Source organism: Drosophila tropicalis, unplaced genomic scaffold (genome assembly GCF_018151085.1).
Source record: "Drosophila tropicalis isolate 14030-0801.00 unplaced genomic scaffold, ASM1815108v1 contig_805, whole genome shotgun sequence".
Taxonomy (NCBI): domain Eukaryota; kingdom Metazoa; phylum Arthropoda; class Insecta; order Diptera; family Drosophilidae; genus Drosophila; species Drosophila tropicalis.
This window is the reverse complement of record NW_027173295.1, coordinates 908,130-923,802: the sequence shown is the minus strand read 5'-3', so window position 1 is coordinate 923,802 and position 15,673 is coordinate 908,130. Positions and strand designations below refer to the sequence as shown.

The following is a 15,673-nucleotide window of genomic DNA, read 5'->3' as shown; positions in this document are numbered from 1 at the left end:
TATACTTATAGCCTTCGGAATTTATCCAGACAAACGAATAGGCGATGATTGCTAGATTGACTCTGCTGTTGATGCTGATCAAAATGTATTCATATGTATTTGTACTCAAATGTACCTCTTTCGCTTCACATGACTAAAAAGGATACATTCATTTAATGAGATCAGAAAAGCTACCTGTTTAATGAATTTAGTCACAATTTCGGGAGTTTGTTGTCTTCCCTTTCCCTGCCTACTTCTAAGGTGCGATGAGCAAAACTCTAAAGAAGCGTTTCCCTCTCTTCATCTTATACCAAACGTCCCTGCATTTGGGGTATTTCAATTTTCATCACCCTTACTCGTGCCCTCATGCTTATCAACATCATAATCATCATCGTCATCAGGAGCAGCAACATCATCGTTTTCTTTTTGGTTGTCGCCGGTGTTTCTTTAGTTTTTGCAATGGAGCTTATTAAACGCACTCGAGCGAAACATCAAAAGCTACTCCAACCGCAGCAGAAATAAGGACTGCACTCACTACACCAAAATAAACTAGCATTCAGCCTGCCTCCCAGCTAAGCTAATGTTTATTAAATAGCTGCACGTCGTGTGTTGGCGATTTTCCTCTGAGCAAAAGAGCAGGGCAGAGAGTATGTGTGTGTGTGAGAGCTGAGGGGCTATGGAGGGGGAGGTGCTCCTTCATGGCTTACTGCATTCCTGCAATTCATGCAATATTTCAATTTTGCATTCGCCCATTTTGTCTATAGCTGGAGTATTGCCATTGCCATTGCCTACGCTTGCTAAAGGGAGATGAGAGAATGACAGGACTCCGGGACTTTAGCCCTCATCCTCTGGCATTACCATGGCAACCTTTGAGCCTGTGCAACATCGAAATGAAAACCAAACAAATGTCACGCAGGCAACGCGGCAAATGTTTCAGCCTCTCTCTCTCTCTCTCTGCATCCCTCTTTCTCTGTCTCTTTCACCTTTCTACAATATCCTTTTGCCTTCCCTCTCGCCGATTGCCTCACTCGTTTTCTGTTCGTCTGTTGACTTAAGCTACAAATTGCAAAATTTTCATATTGCTGCCGCACCAAAAAAAAAAAATAAAAAGAAACAAAATAAAAATAAAGGACAAAACGAACAAAAATTTGTTGCATTCACTTTGTAACCTATGTAACCAGCCAATATGGTGGCATAATGCGAGTTTTTTGGTGTACATAGTCAGCTTACGGTTATAGCCAATAAAAATTATATGTATGTATGCATGAGCGTAAAGCAAATGCCGAATATTTTTTCACTATTTATTGTGTAAATAGAGTGAATCAATTTGCCAGCGATTTCAAATTGAAATTGATGCCCTTGTCAATGAAGCATAATGTAAAGACCTACACTAAGAGAAAATTGAAGGCGAATGTTATTAAAATTAGAATTTTATTTTATCTTAATATTTGGTAGAGTACGCGGAATTCGCCACTTAATGAATTAATTGCATCCCTTTAGCCGTAAATACAGCAAAATTTTTAATTGCATATGCATTTATGTATATAACCGATTTTTATTTGCCTTTCAAATTTCAGTGATGTAAGATGAAACTGCGGCAGAAAAATGTATATATACAAATATGTACCGCTATGTGATTACGAGGAATTCATTTGATAGAGATTTACAAGTGAACCCATTGATTGAAGCTTAGTTTCAGTTGATTCATATTTTTGGGTAGATTCAGAAATACTCTGTAACTTTGAGACTTTAGAATGAGTAGGTAGACTTGGCTATCAAGGCTCATCCTATCAGTAGACTTGTTTAACTACTCTAGGAATGTCATAACATACTACGAATTCAACACAAATACTAATTTTTGATAATTGGTCAAGTCAAAGAGGAGGTAACAAGTACATAGATAAAAGAAAGCCAACGTAAAAACATCGAATACACAACATATAAAACATTAATACAATGTTATTGAATGTTATTCTAGTTCTAGGCCAATTAAATGTTTCAATTATTTAATGTATTATGTTTTATATTAGGCACCAAGAAATAGCGAAATCGTTTTAGAGAGAGTTTAAAGTTCTTCTTACCTTTATGTTTCCCAGACAATGAAAGGTAAAGGTTCTTAGTTTTCAGTTCTGTAAAAGTAAATTAAGAAATAAGTACTTATTAAATATATGTAAGAAATGCAAAACCAAAAGAATTACAGGCACATTAATGGAATAAAGTTTTCGATAATGCCAAATATTGGTAAAAGGAATACGTAATGTTTGTTCGTTTAAATGTTAATGATCAAATGATTTCAAATGTCCTATGTGAGGCTGAGGGATAATGTAACATTTCAGTGTCCGTTGTGTGTGCGGTTAGCTGAATTGTAAACATTTGACATGAATTATGGTTAAATGACATACAAAGGAAAATAATCTGGAATGACTGTCCCCTCACACATGTTTTGGTTTATATGCTCAACATTTCAATGATGAATGGAATGCTTTATAAGCTGGCTTGAAAAAACACGCACACACACACACACATACTGACAAATGTAAAATTTTCCAAATTTTCCACAAATTTGAAAACTTATTCTTAGATACGGCCATTTTTAAAAGACTTTTCATTATTACATTTTTCATCTATCTCACTCTCTTGTACTCTCTCTCTCTCTCTGTCCCTTGTGACTCTTCTGTCTGCTTTATGTTTGCCTTGTGCATAATATGGCAATAATGTGCCTTTATGTTGGTCTTCTATCTACCACAAGCTCTGCTTCCATTCTCTCTTTTCCCTCACTCTTATGGCATGAAAATATTAACTCAACTCACTTTCACATAATGAAATTTTTCGACAAAATTTATGATGTTTTGCCACGAAAAATACGCCACAATGCCAAAAATCATTTTTCATTCTGGGTAGAGGAAGGAAATACATTGAAAATTTGTTTGCATTGGGGCTGTTAATTATTTTGTAGCCTATTAACTAAAACAGCTCAAGGACTCCTAAGGCTAATGGGCTAATGGCTGAAGAGACAGAGACAGCATAGGATAGATAGCTACGAGCAGAAAGAGAAAGATAGAGGGAGAGAGAGAGAAAGAGACAGAGTCAAGATGAGTAAAACGACAGGGTGAAACATGCGTTTAGTTTAGTTTTTGGAGGACAACTGCACTTGACACTTTAGCGCAACAATTTCTGGCACAAATTGCTGCAGTTACCCAAAAACGACATTTCTAGGCCGTTCACTCTCTTGGCTCCCCCAGAAAGTGCTTCTGCGTTATAACCCGCAAGCCCCCATCTGGCGCCATTTACAAGTCACATTAATCAATTTCTCTGGCTCCTGTCAGCAGCAGAAGCAGGGAAATCCTAGCGTAGCCAAGCCAAGCGAAACCGAAAGCCGCCTCATGGGAAAGGTTTGTCCAGACCATGTAAATTATAACCCGTTTGTATGTAGCTTATATGTATGTATGTATATGGTGTGTGTGTGTGTGGTTGTGCAGTTTTTGGTCCAGAGCCAGTTAAAACTTAATTAAAACCATAACAAAACAAATGCCAAAAAATAAAACATTTTACTCCGGCATCTCCGGCATAAACTTTATGGTTCGAAACTTGGCGTTGGTCCGACAAAATCTTGGCGCTAAACTCGCCACTTGCCCGGACTCTGGACTCCCGGACTTGTCCATGTTGGTGTACAACATTCACTTCATTGTTGTACTTGCACTTGTTGTTGTTGTAGTAGTTGTAGTTATATATTTTGTTTTCTCCTCGTTTCTCTTTAATGCAAAAATGCCAAAACAATGCGAAGAGAGAGAATGGTGGCAAAGGAGATTGGGTCGACGGGGGGGTACAGGATGCGAAAAATACTGAAATATATATGCAGAAAACATTGCAAACATTTTCATTTACACACATGGATGCAATTAAAGCAAGAATGGCTTTGTGTATGTTTCACAAAACCAACTGGCTAGACCCCTTCCTCCACCGAAGCCAACTACTCTCATCATACCACGGCAAGATCTCAACGTGTCGTTAGTTCTTTTGTGCATTTGAAATTTAATTAACACGCATACAACGACAAACAACAACGACACAACGAATGGACGAAACAAAAATTGAGATACACAGATGTTGATGAAGAGAAAGATAGCAAATAGAAAGTGACAGCAAAGGGAAGCAGAATAAAGAAAAAACTAATAAAAACTCATTTCAAAGAGTTTTTGATGAGGCAAGCGCAAACCCTTTGGACACGAAAGCAGCAACATTGACGGATGATGAGGAAGGAAGCGGGGGAGTAGGAGGAGGACGCGAGATTACTGGCATCAAGGAGCCAGGACATTTTCTTTAGTCTTTCGCCATGTTCCTGCTAATTCAGCGCCTGTTGCTATTGTCAAATGACGATGATGGTGATGTTGATAATGATGATGAAGGAAATGGAAGAAAATGGCAAGCCAAGCAGCTTCCGCTTTTGTCTTCCTCATTGTTACTTGTTGTTCTTGTAGAACTTTTTAGTCTAATGAATGTCAACTTTGGTGTAAGTGTTCAGAGCTTATTTCTCCCTCACACACTCTCTGTCTCTCTCTCTATCTCTCTCTATATATATGGATATATATAGTTACCTAACAGCAAAACAACAAAACCAAACAACGAAAAAAAAAAGATCGGAATGGAGAAAACTTTTCTGCATTTTAAATAGCGTGCCAGTTGTCTGCCTTTTTTTCCAGTTGAGTGAAACTCGCAAAATTAATCGGCTACAAGTTTTATAGCCAAGTTTTATGGCCAATTATGAGAGTACGACTAAAACGGTTTAACGGTCCGGCAGCAGCAGCAGCAGCAGGTATATAATTCATATTATTCAATCACGTGAACATCAAATTTGTTATAGTCCGAAATAATATACCTAACTACACAACCTGCAGGCGTGGGATGTAAGGGTATATAAAGGATGACAGAATGAATAAAAATAAAGAATAAACTAAGAATGTCTATAAACTGCATGAACACTTAGTCTTTGACTCTTACACTCGACCGTCTCTGAGAAAATCAAATTAAAAACTTGATCTGCAAACAGACTATACATATATGATGTACTTTATTCGCTTCAGGATAGCCTGATGTACATACATGTATGTATATAGTTACATACCAGTCAAAGCGATGAATCACTTGCTTTATTTTTTTTAAGTTCTCCTTTCATTTTATGGCCATAAAGAGAAGTAGTAAAGGATTTAGTGCAGAATAAGCTAATAGTAGCAAACGGTTGTTGTTGTTGTTGTTGAAGCTGTTACTAGTATTATTATTGTTGTTGTTGTTGTTGTTGCTGCTGATGTTGCTTCCTGTTACTGCTGGCTAATGTTTGCCATAGTTACTCTTTCAGCAGTTTAAAGTTTTTGTTGCTGCTAGGAACTCTTGCTGGAGGGGCGGGAGGACCAGTAGCAACTGTTGCTATTATTACTGCAGATGGGAAATTTTCCATAGCTACTGTAAGCTGTAAGTAGCAACTGTTGCTTTTGTTGTTCTTGTTTTTATTTATTGCATATTGCAATTGTAAGGAATATAAACTGTTAATATTATTGATTTGCAGCTGTTGTCAGTGTTCTCATTGCTTAAATATACATACATATGTATGTCCAATGTACATAATATCATGACCATGATATAACTAACTCTTATTGAAATATTAAAGAAGCTAACTTCGGTACACCCATGCAGTCCTTGGCCATAATATTTTTACTTGTTCCTAATTCTTTTTCTGACAAGCCCTTCCAAATATAATTTCCATTTCTTCTTCTTCCCCATGCTGCATGCTGCGAATGGCACACATACACATGTAGCGTTGCGTCTGTGTGTGTGTACGTGTGCTCAGCTGTTCTGTGGATTTTAACCAATGACGTAGTAGGCCGGCTGCAGCACGGTCGTTTTATATTGACTGTAACTTGTGTTCTATTTATCCGATCTGATTGAAATTTCGGGATCTGATGTTTTATATGCAAAACTATCATATTAGTAAATTTAATTGAGATACTCAAATTTCTTCATCTATATTTCTTCTATAACTATATGATATAGTGGTCTGATCCTGACAATTTTCATACTTTATCTGCTCCGGGCTATAAAGAGCTCAAATGTCAAGTTTCATCCCGATAGCTTTTAAAATGGCGGCGTGAAGTTGATTTGCACAGACGGACATGGCTATATCGACTCAGCTTCTCTTGCTGATCAAGAATATGTATACTTAATGGGGACGGAAACGTCTCCTTCTATGCGTTACAAACATCTGACCAATTTTATAATACCCTCTGCAAGGGTATGAAAACGAAGACTTGAATTGGACTAGAATGTTGTAATATTTTGAAGTTCATTATCACGCAAAGAAATGACAGACCAACCCAATAACAAGTGATTAGGGCCGCCTGCAATATCCCCAGGATACCCCAGCTTCAACAATTCCGGACGCAGATATAAACCATTTACAATTTACATACCCTGTAGAATGTTGAGTTAATAAATTGTATAATTGGATATTCAAAGCACTCACGTTGTACGGACATGTGTGATTGAAGTTTGTGAAATCTAAAAGCAAACCACCAACTAATTTGGCATTTGGATCATAGGCATTCTTTACATATTTGCATCTATTTATCCGTGTATTAATCAGCCAAGGCTTTTAGCCAGTGGCCCTTTTAAAGACTTGAAAATTGACAGATATATCGTGAGCCGGATCCAAAACAGTTCCATTGAAATATAGACCGATTCTATCCCGTTGCTGCACTTTTAGGCGACATTTATGTATCACGAACCATGACTGATTGTAGCTCTTACATTCCACGTTTGTTTGTTTAAAAGTAATCATGAAATTACAACGGGTTTCAGGACGCCAAAAGGGGCCTAAATACTTTTTCAAGAAAAACAAAAAAAAAACTTCTAATTATGTTTTTTATTCTATTATCAAACAGAGTGAAATATAAACAAATTTTGCCATGTAAATCATTAGTTTGTCACGTTTGAATAGTTTTTTTTTTTTTTTTTTAATGTATTTCCATTGAGACACTTACAATTATAATTATTGTGAAGCGTGACCAAACTAGATATTGAATCTTTGCGGAAACCAAAATTGACCAGTCAAACTTAACGAGCCCGGTAAATGACCACGATTTCCTGCTTTGATGCTGAAATAAATAGTATCAATGACTTTGTCCAAGTCAATCAAACCTTAATTTTATTTTACATACATACATAAGATGATGATGAAACTGAAGACCAAACAAAACATCAATCGCAACTTTGGATCATAATTACGTTTGGTGAATCAATCAGCAAATGACTTTCAAATGTTTTTTCCTATCATTTCAATCACCAATTTTAAAATCAACTACTCTGTAAATTTCCACTTTGTACCTTGGCTATAGTAGCATGACCAAATAATTTCAGCCACAACTCATCTGATGGACTATGATGACTAAATTTGTACCAAAACCCTTTCAATATTTCAAGTAAATCGTAAAATTATTTCACAACTATGAACTTATGACCTAATACCATAGAATGTTGACAATTTTTGATATATTTATTTCATTTACTGATCTATTAGATCCTCGGCAAAGGTGAAACTAGCATTTGTTTCAAATTGCAATCTCTTATTGAAATGCCAACCCAAGTATAATTTATATTCACCAGTGGGAAATGGAAGCTTCAATAGTTCTGGCTGAAGGTAAAGTCCATCTACAATTTGCGAGCCCTGTTTAATAGATAAAACTCAATGAAGATCAGCTTAAATACAAAATATAATTCGCTCACATTATATGGACAGGTGTGATTAAAGTTTGTGTAAGGCAAAACCATATTTCCAAGTATTCTTGCTGCCGGATGATAAGCGTTCTTTATAAATCGACAGCCATCTATGAGTATGTTTAGCAGCCATGGTTTATATCCACTAGCCTTTTTAAATAGCTGTATATGAACGGATATATCGTTGGCCGGATGCAGAACAGTTGCATTGCAATATGCACCAATTCGATTGCGTTGCATTACCTTCAAGCGACATTTATGTATCAGGACCCATGACTGATTGTAGCTCTCGCAAACGAGATTTGTTATTTTGAAAACAATAGCTTCCTGGATTAAACAAAAGCTTTTGTATTCGGAGCAGAACATTTAGAATTTCCATGGGACTTACATTTGATTCGATATTGAAACTCACGAATATTGCGATTACACCGATTAAAAGCATTAATCGCCGCATTATGTAAGGTTCTAGCTAAAAAACAAAAAAATGGAAACATTTCCTGACTGATTATGCCTTTATATCATCCGTGTCGCTCGCTTGACTTCGCTTCGGAGTTCACCCATTAAAATTATCTGTGATTATCTTATTAAACTATTAAGATTTGAATGAACATAATTGCAACATTGTCGTTCGCTTGACTACATTTGTTTATGTCTTCTCTAACTCGTGGCAAACACTAACAATTGGATCTATCATTCAATAAAAACTCTGTTTGAAAGTAGTAAATGTATATTAAGTATACGTATTTCTCATGTATTTTTGATTTTCTCACGAAGTAAATAAAAATCAGGCTCTCAGCTTGAGTCGGTTCTAGCCAGCTGAGTGTCCAAATGAAGTGTGAAATTTGACCACTTACTTAAGTTGTTCAGTTTCGGTTGGTCAGTCACTCAGACGGTCAACATGCAAGAGCTGTCCGCACTTCTCTAACGGAAGGAAGCCAAACGTAAACCCAAATCCAAAAAGGCAAAAACCAAAAGCCAGGCACGCAAGCCATGTCATGGCGTGCCTTTTCTTTATTCTACCCCCCACACCCTGCCACTAAACACTATCCAGAGAGACCCTCGACCATTGAATAACCGATTCCTGCTTCTACGAGCCTTCACCCGCATCGTACAAACTGCAGCTGTTAAAAATTAAATCGCTTTTCATTATTTATACGCTGTGATTTTCTGCAAAGGCAACAGCAGCAGCAATGGCAGCAACCAAGTGCGAGGCGGGCTTTTAAGGATTGGCAGCTGTTGATGGTAAAACTTGCCATGGTCATGGCATATCCGCTGGACAGCGGTATTTGGACATAACACACACACACACACACACAGACACACCGAACCATACAGTTGTGTGTCTGTTGGCCGCTTCAAATATTTGCTACGCTGAACGTTTTTCATTGGACTTTTATGAACATTTTGATGATTTCGATTTTCACAAGTCAATATTTACACAAACGTAACGACTCTCGTGCTGTCTCTCCCTCTCGCTCTCTCTCTTTCTCTCTCTGCACTTTATTGGATGTGCAGTTAACCAAAATAAATCGCATATCGGATTTTGCATTGCTCCCTCTCGATGGCAGCCAGAGCATAAACCGCTTAGCGAAAATTACTCATACGTCAAGTGGAGCAGTAGGAATAGCAATACCAATCCCATGGGTTGAGGCAGAAGCCAACGGAATGAAGATTTAGCAATATTATTTTTTCAACGAACCAACCAAACAGGAAGAAACAACAACAATTTACCATTATTGGCAGCAGCAGCAGCAGCAGCAACAGCAACAGCCCATAGAACGAGCACTCGCTAAGCAGTTGACCCAGTTGCCAGTTGCTGTCCACGACGACCCATCAACCACTCTATGCCATACCAGTTCCTCATCTTTGGCATAATAAGCTATATCTGTGCACCGAAAGGACTGTTCTGGTTGAACAATGGCTAGCCAGCTTTCCTGTTATTCCATCTTATTTTTTGTTTTGTTTTGTTGTTTCTGTCATTTTCAATTTTGCTAATCGACACACCCTCTGCCTCTTTGTATATTGTTGTTGGGTAGTGGAGGGATAAGCTGGGAGAGCTTCCAATTGTTCCGAATAGTCACGTGGTTTGGCACGCTTTTACATCTCTCACCATTTCTCAGCCTCTCTTTCTCGTTTTTTTCTCTCTCACTCTCTCTCTCTGCCTCACTCTTTCGCTCCCTCTGTCTGAACGAAAGCCAAAACTGCACTGACCTACATAGAAAAGCCGAAGCCACAGTCAAAACTAATGGTAAAGCAGGAAACAAAAAACAAATTTTTAGGGCCAAGTAGGCTCACTTATACCCTACTCCTAGGTTTACCAGTATCAATGAGCCGAAGAAATGACTCACAGAAATCCTAATAAATATTACGACTTTTCATTTTGAAATGATTTCTTGAATAAATTTCTTGCATTTTGTAAAATGGCTACAATTCATAGGCAGCGAATAAGAGTATCCTGTGAATGCCAACCAGGGAAAGATTATATAAAATGCTCCAACATGGGCCGGCCCCAGTGCTAACGGACGGACGCGACGACCACAAGAATTAATTGGAAAGTGAAAGCTGAGCCAAGCCGCCAAATTGAAAAGCTCTCAAGAGTAAACTACAGTTTCACTTTTTCACGATGCCACGGGTTGAAAGGGACTATCCAGTGGTGAATGGCGCAGGGGGTTAAAGGCTAAAGGGAGAGGTCGGCGAAACTGCATTGAAATAAGTAGCCAACTTGAAGTTATACTTACACATACAAATTGCAGGAGCATCTGCATAATTCAAAGGCAAAGAAATGGCTCAACTCCTTATTTCTTTTTCCTTTCTGTAGCATACTTTTCAGCTGCAGTTAGATACATACATAAGTGTAATTAAATTGAAAAAAGTGCATCAAACTGCCAAACTGGCTAGCTGACATAAGCCCATGACGAACTGCCACTAGCCGCATTCAATTAAAAGCGGCTTGTAACTCAAATCTAGCGCAAGGCTGAAGCGCAATTCCCTTCCATTTGCCTGTCATTTGCCACTCTTCTCCCTCCCTTCCATCGTGCAGTTAATTCGACAAGCCAATTTGAAGCCAATTGCGAATGCAACGGCAAAACTTTTCAACTACTCGACAACTATGTAAGTGGGTGGCAAGAACAACAGCAACAACTGCTGCCATTCACATGGGTGTAGGTCTCCAATTTTTCCATATTAACCTTAATAGAAATAAATGATATATGAATATTTAATGATATAACTCCAAATCTGTGCTAAAGTGTCCCACAAAGGATACGATATGCATTAAGAATTACCCGATTCCATGGTCTCTGGTTTTCTGCGTCATACCAAATATTACACATACGCCCCATTGACTCTGGTAAACCGAGTCGAACTATTCGAATTTACAATTAACCAAGAGAACTTGAAATATTTTAATTATATTTTTCTACACTCAATTAGATGTAGAAGAATTTGGAACAAATTGTTTACACAGCTTGCCCCACAAGGGAAGATCATTTATAGCTACGTCCATGTTGATGTACAGTAGCTGAGGAAAAAAAAAGAAAACGAAAGGAAAATTGCTGTACATTGAAATTGAATTATTTGTTGGGCGACTGAAATTGCACTGTAGAATTCGCTCACAAAACTCGCATCAAAAAGCAACGGCAACAAACATTCGACAACAACACTTGAAAAGCTTTTGTTGTGCCATGCGTGTGGGTTGTACTGGGCATGGTTTGGCACTGAGGATAACGGTGCTGGTGTGTGGGAGTGTGGGTTGGGGGTTGGGTCGTGCATATTTCAAAACTAACAATAATTGTTGTTGTTGTTGCCGCTAGTTGTTGCTGTTGTCACAGCCGTTGATGCTGTTGGCGGTGCTTTTGTGTTACTACGAAACTGAAGGGCTAAAAACTTTCCCATTTCTTTTTCCCCCCTATTTTTTTTTTTCGGGGGTTCACCCATCTCTTTTACTCCTTCCTTTTAGGAACGGCAACGGTTCACTGAAATTGATTACCGATAACGCCAAAAAGGATAATGGACTTTTGTTGCTGCAGCTGCAAAAAAAAACAAGAGAAAGCAAAAACGAAAACCAACACACAAAACTTATGCCCCTCTTACACCATCCACCTCATGGCCTCTTCCACTTCCACCAATGTCCAGGCCAAAACTAAATGTGCGAAACGCAAAAAAAGGAAACCGTAGGAGAAACGGAATTCAAAGCTTATGGCCGTTGTAAAAAATATGGCTCGAAAGGGCACGCCGATTGGGGATTTGGGTGTTGAAAACTGGTTAGTTGCTTGTTGGTTTGTTGGCTGCTGCTCTTAGATGGCAGACACTTGTGTAACAATAGAAAGGGCCGAAAGAGAATATGCATTCAATAGGAGGGCCATATGTTGGGAAGTGAGGTCAAATGGAATGATTATTCTGCAAACGTAAGAGCTGGGGAATTGAAATTCAATTGAATTGCACTCAATGGCAGTTGCTAGATATAACCTATTTCTCATTAGGCGATCTAAGCATCTTACTCTTTCTCACAACACATCTTTAATAAATCGCATGTCTTCGACTTAAGCTACTAACACTAAATTTCTTTAGTAGACGCAAGAAGAAACTAATCCAAACATCGGTTGGACAAAAAACCGTCAAAGGACAATAACAAGATTGATTTCACTCGTTAGCAACTAAAACTTTTTAACAACATTGAATATCAAGAATCCTTTTAACTTTTTGTTTAATATAAGTTAAAGATGCAATTTACGACAATGCGAGTAATGTAAGAGAAAGTGAAATGTAAATGTATTGGTCATTTGTATTCGTATATTTTATTTTCCTCGTATAGGGTATCCTAAAGGGGTTGATTCCGCTTCTTCGTCTCACACCAACCTCGATAACAATTTAATGCACAATTATTATTATGGTTTTTTGTTTTTTTAAGAATGGAAATCATATGCATGCATGGTTCGTAATTATGTCGTGGTGGATGAGCTTGGGGATAGGGAAATGTGATGGTTGGGGCCACTCACTGGTCACTGAGCAAGTGTTTGTTCAAGCGCTAAAGATTTGCCGAGCATTATCTTCCACCAACCCGAAAAAAAACCAAATTTGTGCAAAAAAAAAAAAGAAAACGGACAAAGGGAAATGGATTTGAGCATGTAAAGCGGCGCGGGAATGAGAAGCTTTGATAATTTATAATATTTTGCTCATTACACATACAGACACACACTCACACACACATAAATTTGTGGCAACTTCCGTCTGCATAAAAATGGCGCCAGTTGAAGCACAGAGCAGAGAAAAAACGATGTAATAAAACATGTTAAAACAAAAAAAAAAAAAAATAAAGAAAATGAAACACACAAGTGAAGTGGCATTAAGCAGGAAGACAAAAGCGCATAGAAACACACATAGACAGAGAAAGAGCAAGAGAACGATGCACAATGAGAGGAAGTTGCAAATGCAGAGAAGGTAAGAGAGGGGGGCAAGGGGGAATGGAACAAAAACACAGCGTGTTTAACGAGCCATTTGCTGCTTTGGCTCTGAACTTGCTAATTGAATTAGAGGCACTCGCTGACGATGTGCCGGCGGCAGGATGTGAACTGAAATAAGCGCATAGCCACCCCGATTCCCATTCTTTCTTTCTCTCTCTCTCACACACACACACATTCGCATCAAGTAGACAGGAGCAAAGAGTGGGTAACGCAGAAAGCATCCGCATCAGCAGCAGCGGGTGCCCTCTAAACGCTTTGGCAGGCCACATGCCTCAGGAGCCAAACCAAGAACCAAGAGCTTTGCCCGCAGGATTCAATTAGGTGTAAGTACTCAAGCACACACACACACACACACAATCACAATGTATAGGGCATAGGCAAGCATTCGTGCAAAGTCACTAAGATATAAATACGCTTACAAATCGCTTACAATAGCCTTCCACCTAATGGCCACAAACAGTCGAGTTGTTGCAATCGAAGTTTTGCCTCAAACTTGCCAAATTGTTCTTTCATCGGCTATCATTTATGATTAGGCCAGAACGCTTGAGGCTGTCATAAAATTTCCCACGCACTTTAACACTCAGCGAATCGAGCAAAGTGAAACGAAAATTTGTGCCAACCAAGTTGATGGGGAGGGGGTAGAGAGCTCCATTTGTTTGTCCTCACAATTAGGTAGGCAACGAAGTCAAAAAATATTGAGAATCAGCTCAATCACGCCTACATCTAGCAACAAATGACAGGACCCGCCCACATTGCAAAGTCGCCCCTCGCAGTCCTCGCTCTGATTTTATTGTTGTCCTTGTCAACGTTCATTGATGAAATTGGGTATTAGGCTTCAGACTGGCAATTCTTACTGTTTCAAGGCTCTGCCTTCGATATTGCCTACGCACAGCTCACACACACACACAAACAAACACATACAAATCTCATATGTATGCGTCATGAGGGAAAGCTATTTAATTGATTTGGCGAATAGAAAAGTTTATAATGCAATTAAATTCTCTCTCACATCAGGGAAACTTTTTAATTAGTTATTAGAAATGATTATTTCATTAGCCACTGCAAAAAAACACACACACACACACACACATACACTTGCAACTGCAAACGTTGGATCTCATCCTTGTAGCCATTGCCCTAGTTTCTACTTGCTGTCAATTGCAACTGATTTTCTTCCGCTTTTCCAGTTTAATGTTTTGAAAAGTTTTTCATGCTTCGATTTTGAGAGAAAATTTATCAAACGCATTTTATTGCCGAAAGGCAAAAGTCGAAAGTGGAAAATTGAAAATTGTTCTCAGAAGCAAAAGGACGACAAGGCTATTTCATTATTAAATTCCAAAAGTGCCTTCGAGCAGATGAGGGGCGAAAATAGGGTGGGGATGTGGGATGTGAATGTGAGAGTGGGATGCAATATAGGCGACTAGGTAGGAGAGTCAATGGATATTATGGGTAACTTGGCGGCAGGGATGTGTGTGTGTGTGTGTGTGGCGGACTAGTGGAAAGTGACATTTGGCTTTGGCTCGTTGACTTTATCCTCGTATGAAGAAAATAAATGAAAAGCAACAAGAGAAAATGACTTGAAACCAATCAGCGTGAAAATTGTTGTCGACTAACCAGAGAAAAAAGGAAAAAATAGAATGGAAAAGAATACGCACAGGAAATGGCACGTGTGCTTATTCTTTGTGTGTATAAGTTTGAGTGTCTATATATGTGTGTGTGTGTATCTTTGTATTATTGTTAGGGCATTTTGCGGTCTCTTTTGTTAGAATTTCTCAAATTGAGTCATATATATAAGGGTCAGCCATGCCAACGGCATGTAATTTGTGGTACACGTGGCAGCATTTTCAAAGACAAAAATGATGTTAAAAACAAACAACTAAATAATTTAATTAAATTTCTATACGAATATAAATTCTTATACTTATATATATATATAAGATATCTTTTTATTTGTTTCGTTCATTTTTGGATTTTATTTATCTTGCAAATCAATCAACATCGATTACCTTACCTAACAGCTATTCAGCTTCTTAGCATCTCAGTGTACGCCCACGTGGCGTATACTTAATTTTATTTATAGATTGGCACAACATTTCACCTAAAAATACACTTTCCATTTGCCACAACAACAAACATAATGTAAACAATGCAGTGGCATCGTTGGTGTCAAAGAGAAAAAGAGGGAAAGCCAGAGAGACAGTGAGAGAGAGAGAAAGAGAGACACACCGGGGAGAGAGAGAGAGAGGGAGAGAAAGGGAAATGAACGCAACAGTGTGTGACGAGCTAAAGGAATATGAGTTTGCTAAAACTGCGCCTGCGCCTCTGTCGACATAAAACTGTTACCATTATTCTCGCTGTTTGCTGTTGCTGTTGCTGTTGCTGCTGCTGCTACGGCTTGGCCATGGCTTTGCCTCAATTGAGGGAATCAGATAACTTGGCCAACGAGTTCAGTTTCAGTTTAGTTTTGG

At 38.4% G+C, this 15,673-nt stretch overlaps 1 long non-coding RNA gene across 1 annotated transcript in view; it reads right to left on the bottom strand.

Moving 5' to 3' along the window:
• Nucleotides 1–2,110, bottom strand: part of LOC137580089 (uncharacterized) — a 67,175-nt gene extending 65,065 nt beyond the window's left edge. Inside the window, exon 1 of the long non-coding RNA XR_011032939.1 lies at nucleotides 2,061–2,110. This is a non-coding gene — a long non-coding RNA (uncharacterized lncRNA). The remainder of the gene's footprint in view (nucleotides 1–2,060) is intronic.
• Between the last annotated feature and the right edge of the window lie 13,563 nt (nucleotides 2,111–15,673).